Here is a 6,000-nt window from a genome sequence, read left to right on the forward strand (position 1 = left end):
CGGCTAAATAACACGCTAAACATGCTCAGTAAGGGAGAGTACATCAGTGAAATTCGTCGCGTGCCGCAACTTTCTTCCACAGCGATTATAAATCCCGTCGCGAGACAGTAGCAGGGACACGTATCTCTGAACATAATTTCCTGGAAACTTTTGGGAAAATCTTTTGATGCTAGGGCGGTGGAGCTTCTATTTCATTGTGCCAGTGCCTAATGTCGCGTCCTTTTCACGCCGGATGGTGCGGCTAAAAAACCTGGCGACCATTGCGTATCGCGAACACGTGCGGACCAGAGTTAATTTCCAGAGACGAATGTCACTTCTTAAACTCCCCTGTTTCCCAAAAAACTTTTTTAACTGTAATTGCGGCCCCTTCTTTTCGGACGCCGTATAATTTCAGACGGTTACTTGAAAATATCGCGACTACACGACGCAGTTTCTGCTTGCTGTTCAAATATATATCGCTCGTACTTACATCTGTTTTTTTCTCGCTATAGTTTTATCATTCCTAGGCTTACTTTTATACAATATTTGAGAAACGATTATCTAAGTAACATAGTATTTTGTTTGACTGCATGTTATTTTGTAATATAATAATTATGTTGTGATTTGAATAAACAAATGACTTCTATGTGGATTGTTTTATTATTTAATTATTAAATGAAATAATTTGTCATTCTCGCAGAGTCATTTGGAGAGATGTACCCTGAAATATCTCAAATAATCGTATCGTAGAATGCCAATTTCTTTACGATGTTTCGCGCGTAAATAAAACATTTCGACTATGTTAATCAAAGTAGAATATTTAAAATTCAAGTTACTTGTCATTTTATTTGTAAAACTAGATTTGTCTAAAATACAGAAAATTACTTGAAAATAATTTACTTGATCGTAACGAAGATAAAATTTCTGAAATCAAAATAAGGTATCAATATGATACAATCAAAGTAAATGAAGAAGTATACAAAAGTAGTTAAAACGATACGTCTTCTCAAATTATTATTTTTTATTCTCTCTCTCTCTCTGTCTCTGTCTCTCTCTGTCTCTGTCTCTCTGTCTCTCTGTCTCTCTCTCTCTCTCTCTGTGTCCCTCTTTCCCTGTCTGTCTCTCTCTCTCTTTCTCTGTCTGTCTGTCTCTCTCTCTGTCTATCTCTGTCTCTCTCTGTCTATCTCTGTCTCTGTCTGTCTGTCTGTCTGTCTGTCTCTCTCTCTCTCTCTCTCTGTCTCTCGCTCTGTCCCTCTTTCTCTGTCTGTCTGTCTGTCTCTCTCTCTCTTTCTCTGTCTGTCTGTCTCTCTCTCTCTCTCTCTGTCTCTCTCTCTGTCCCTCTTTCTCTGTCTGTCTGTCTGTCTCTCTCTCTCTTTCTCTCTCTGTCTGTCTCTCTCTCTAGGTATCTTTGTTTTTACTCTGTTCCCGTTTTCCTGTTTCCTTTTTTCGAGTGAAAAATTCATATCTTCTTGTTGGCGATGCAAGATCTCAAGGGAGTCCTTTGCTACGTTCGACCCACAAATTTTTCCTCCGTGTTGTACTGATTTTCTACACGCTGCTGGAATCTTCTAAGAACTAGACGCGTTTACTATTTATAAAAGGGGAGGATACAAAGTGTTTGAGCTTCTCTTACCCGCCCTCTTACTAGCAACTTTCTACAATAATTTAAAAATACCAGCTGAAAGTTTTAGGAAAGTGAATTTTATTGGTTTGAATAAATGACTCATAATTAATAAAAAAATATATTGGTGCAATTTAATTGTAAATATATAAGCTGACTATAAACCTGAACGCTAATAATTTTTCCATTTAAAATTGTACACTATTATCAAAATATATGAAAAAGATTTGTAAAAATGTCAAAGAATATGACAATTTCTATAAACTATAACAGTCTGACAAACTTGTTGGTTTTCTTTCAAAATACAGATTATCTAATTCTCAATAACCGTTTATTATTAAAAATCTATAAATGTATACTCTTAAGAATATCCTTAAAAGTAAAATGTCAATTATTCCAATAAAATACGAATATTGTCCTAAAATAATTGTAATAAATCAAAATCTGAGTTCATCACAAATCTTTTATTCGTTTCATCGATTGCATCATCTAAAATAAACAATAGCGGAATCACAAGAATTATAACTAAACGAATTGCAACGACTTAAGTTTGGAAGCTCATTTTATTCCAATTTAGGGAATTTAAGCGATGCGACCGACTGCTAAAGCGGTCGGTACCCCTAGCGTCGATCAGGTAGGCCAGAACGGTGTAACGTGAAATTGGTACTTTGAAATTTCATTAGTGAAGTCAGGTGGCGTCACAGATTCAATTAGCTTTTTATTGGATTTCGAACTGTGCGAACTGTCAAAGCGATAACCGCTTGCCTGCTACCATTGCACTAACACTTACGTGCGTTGTATATACGAGTGTGTACGTATGCGTCAGACGAGACAGCCTAAACGATCACCTTTTCATTTATCGGCTGCTCTTGTCCTATTAATGGTGAACGTCAGTTAGAAAAACAAAAGTTAATGTTATCGATCCCTTTGATCACGTGAAAAAAATAAATTTCGCTTAGAATTCTTTTTAGAACAAATATCTGATTGTTACACAAAAAAAAAAAAAAAAAAAAAAATACACTACATAATAAGAAATACATTTCTTTTATACTAATAACGTAGATAATTCAAAAAGATGTTTACAAGAAGCACTAGGATCTTACGATTGAAATATTTTTAAATATATCCGGACACAAAAACCTAAATACCTTGAAACAAAGAATATATAACATAATACACTTTTATTATCACTGATAACACAATTCATACAATATAATGTAGGTATGTGTTAATATAGTAATAAAAGTGTTAATAATATTACATAATAGTCGATTAAATTGTACGAAATATCCTACTGATGAAGCGTTATTAGAAGGAATAAAATAATATTTTCCATTAAGTAGAGAGAGATCTAATCGCGACGAAAATCTGATTTATATCGGATCATTCAATGTTTTACTTTCTTGCCTTCCGTTTTTGAAAGCCAGTTTGTCTAGACAGGAAACGAAAGCTCCATTTCTCGTTAAGTTACCATTGATAATGAGCGGGCTCCCCTAATTATTCAACGTTCTAACAGAATGGCTTACAAATAAAACTACTACCAGTAAATTCGCTTCTTTGCTCCATTTTTTTCTTTTTCTTCCTATCTTTCTTTCTTTTGCTCGTTCAACGCACGATACCTTTTCATACAGCACTGAATCGTGCTTATATAAGAAGCTTCGAAAGGTTCGAATTCACTTTTCAAATAAGAAATACTATACCTTGCATTCAAGAATCTTCTAACAAGTACATACTTCATTTCATTTCAATATCATTTTGATTCCAAATTTGACTCGTGTGTCAATTTTATAATATAGTGATGATATTTTAATTTATGTTATTTAGTGATTTAATAATTCCATAATTACTTCATAATTATTTATAAATAACAAAGTACAACTGAATCATAACAAAGTACGATCGATCTCATAAATAATTCATGACATAAACTACACAAACAACTGACCGACGAATATAATTTATAATATGGAAGAAAATTAGCCATTGCCAACTTTCAACAAAGACAGTTTCCTAGAAATTGCTGCGTTTAGACAGAAAATATGTGGCGTGACGAAACTAGTCCATGGGTGACCCAGAAAGCGATAGAAAGTGAAAGTAAAAGAAAAAGATAGACAGAAGCGAGAGAAAGGGCGAGTCGTTGATTTAATGCGGAATGAGTCCAATATTTTTCAATAAGGAAGTCCGAGACGCATTAATGGCACACGGGGTATATATATCATGACGATAATGACGCGCTTTGCAGCATCGCCGCCCCAAATGTTGAGGATGAGTTTCGCTGGTGGAACTTACTCACCAAGCCAAGCAAACCTTATAAATGCCATCGCAAAACCATAAACCTATAATGCACTACCCACGCCAGTGGAGTTTTAGTTTTTGCCCCCATCCTCTCCCTTTCGTTTTCACGGAATGCCATGTTATAACGTGAAATGTCGCCGATCGTGACCTTAACCTTTCTGGCGTTCTTTCTACTTATTATCGACTCAATCGTATTTTTCTGAAGTTCAAAAATACATTGGATTTAATAAGAATATATTAGTAACGTAGGTGATTATAAATATTTTTAAATATAAAATTACTGAAATATAAAATTACTCACAATCACTCGAATAATTGCCTACAAACATCTTATAAACAAGCCTCACAATCAAGCAAGAAAAGCCAACGCAGTCATTGTGTAACTTCCTTTGCCGGCGTATATATCAAAGGCGACAAACAAAGAAAGTTTTCGCCAAAATGAATGTCTTTTTTTCCGCTTAATCACGGCGATTCCTCGTTAAACTGTCTACCTACTCGCAGTTGGTACGACCATAAATTAGTGAAGACACCTTACCCGTTTTAGAATGAGCCAAAAGAACAGATAAAGAGAAATCACGCCAGTCGAAGAGTCTGTGGTTTCGGTCGGTTCGCGACAGGTATTTAACTAACAGCTTCGATAAATCACGTTGGTAACATGTAAATAGACAGACGATGTATCGCGCAAAAGTTACGTTGTATCAAGTACTGCAGTGATACACTCTCGTTCATAAGTATTAGAACAATTACAGGAATTTATTAAAGCCTTTAATCATCAGATTTGAAACTTATGCAAATACAGAAAAGACTATAGAATCTTAAGCTAAATAAAGGGTTCCTACATTCAACATTACTCGTCCTTTTGCGACTCTTACAAATAATTTTGAAACATTTTTATAGAATGCAAAATCATAATCGGTTAATCGATTGCTTGATGATTAAAAGGAATTATCGAATCTTATACGAAATCAAAAAGCATTCCGATACTTATGAACAAGAGTGTATACGCGATCACCATTCTACAAACGAGATACTAAATTTCACAGGCAAAAAGAATTCCCTGTTTTTATCTCGGACGAGATGGCGTTAAGCTTAATTTTCTTTTAGCGAGACGCGGCCGAGCGTACAGTTTAAGTCTGTGTGCGCTCGAGAAAGAAATTTATCGGCAGAGTAAAGAACTTTCAAAGATTAGCCGGTACTGCTAGTAGGATTTATCTTTCGATTATGGATCGCGTTTTGGTGAACGTTCTACTGTTTTGGTTGTTCCGCCATACTATTGTCCTTAAAATGTTCTGTCTACCATTTCGAAACTGAAGAACCTTCTTATGCAACTTAACAAATGCAACAAGATTTCCCTTTCTCTAGAAAATATCTTTAATATGAATTTTTGAACTTCTATTCCTGTTTCTTTTAATTCTTCATAGTTAAAATTATGTTATAAAAATAAAATTCTCTCTAATGATGCCTGTATTTAACCATCATGAGGATTTCCTGAATATTTATATGTGTATAAGTATTACATATATGTATTGTACATATTAGATTTGTTAAGAGAAAACTAACCTGTACTGGAAATTTTACAAATTCGTTCATATTCGTCGCTTCGTTGATATTCTCATTAAAGAATGTATTGATTTCATTCAGCTTTGAGATTGCACTGTAAAGGAAAATTGTAATAATAGTTGTATTTAACCACTCTGAGAATTTCCCAAGTATATTTACATATTAAACTTTTAAAGAGAAAACTAACCTGTGTTGTAAACTGATTGATCGATATTCTTGTTGAAGAACATTTCTATTAACAATAATTATTTAGAAAGGTACTAGTTTTACAAACGAATACACTTAACGGTACTAATAATTGCAACAAACCGAAAACTTGACGCGCACAAAATGCTATCATGTTGTAATCTTACGCATATCGACTGCGCAGTGTAACATAAATCGATTATAGATCGATATCTAGTAGCGATAGGGGCGCGTCATTCAAATTGAATTCTATTCCTACGTTATAATAATGTACAATGTAAAATCACATTTATCTAGTATATATTCATTTTCCAAATCTTCTATTGCGTTAATGTATATCAAATGTTGTATAACTGTTG

General features: G+C 34.1%; 1 long non-coding RNA gene across 1 annotated transcript in view; it reads right to left on the reverse strand.

The window, feature by feature from the left end:
- LOC139996302 (uncharacterized) overlaps positions 1 to 5,792 on the reverse strand; it is an 80,155-nt gene extending 74,363 nt beyond the window's left edge. The window contains exons 1-2 of the long non-coding RNA XR_011802187.1: positions 5,643 to 5,792; positions 5,456 to 5,549 (exon numbers count right to left, since the gene is read on the reverse strand). This is a non-coding gene — a long non-coding RNA (uncharacterized lncRNA). The remainder of the gene's footprint in view (positions 1 to 5,455; positions 5,550 to 5,642) is intronic.
- Between the last annotated feature and the right edge of the window lie 208 nt (positions 5,793 to 6,000).

The sequence above is a fragment of the Bombus fervidus genome, chromosome 17 (assembly GCF_041682495.2).
Source record: "Bombus fervidus isolate BK054 chromosome 17, iyBomFerv1, whole genome shotgun sequence".
In the NCBI taxonomy this organism is placed as follows: Eukaryota; Metazoa; Arthropoda; class Insecta; order Hymenoptera; family Apidae; genus Bombus; species Bombus fervidus.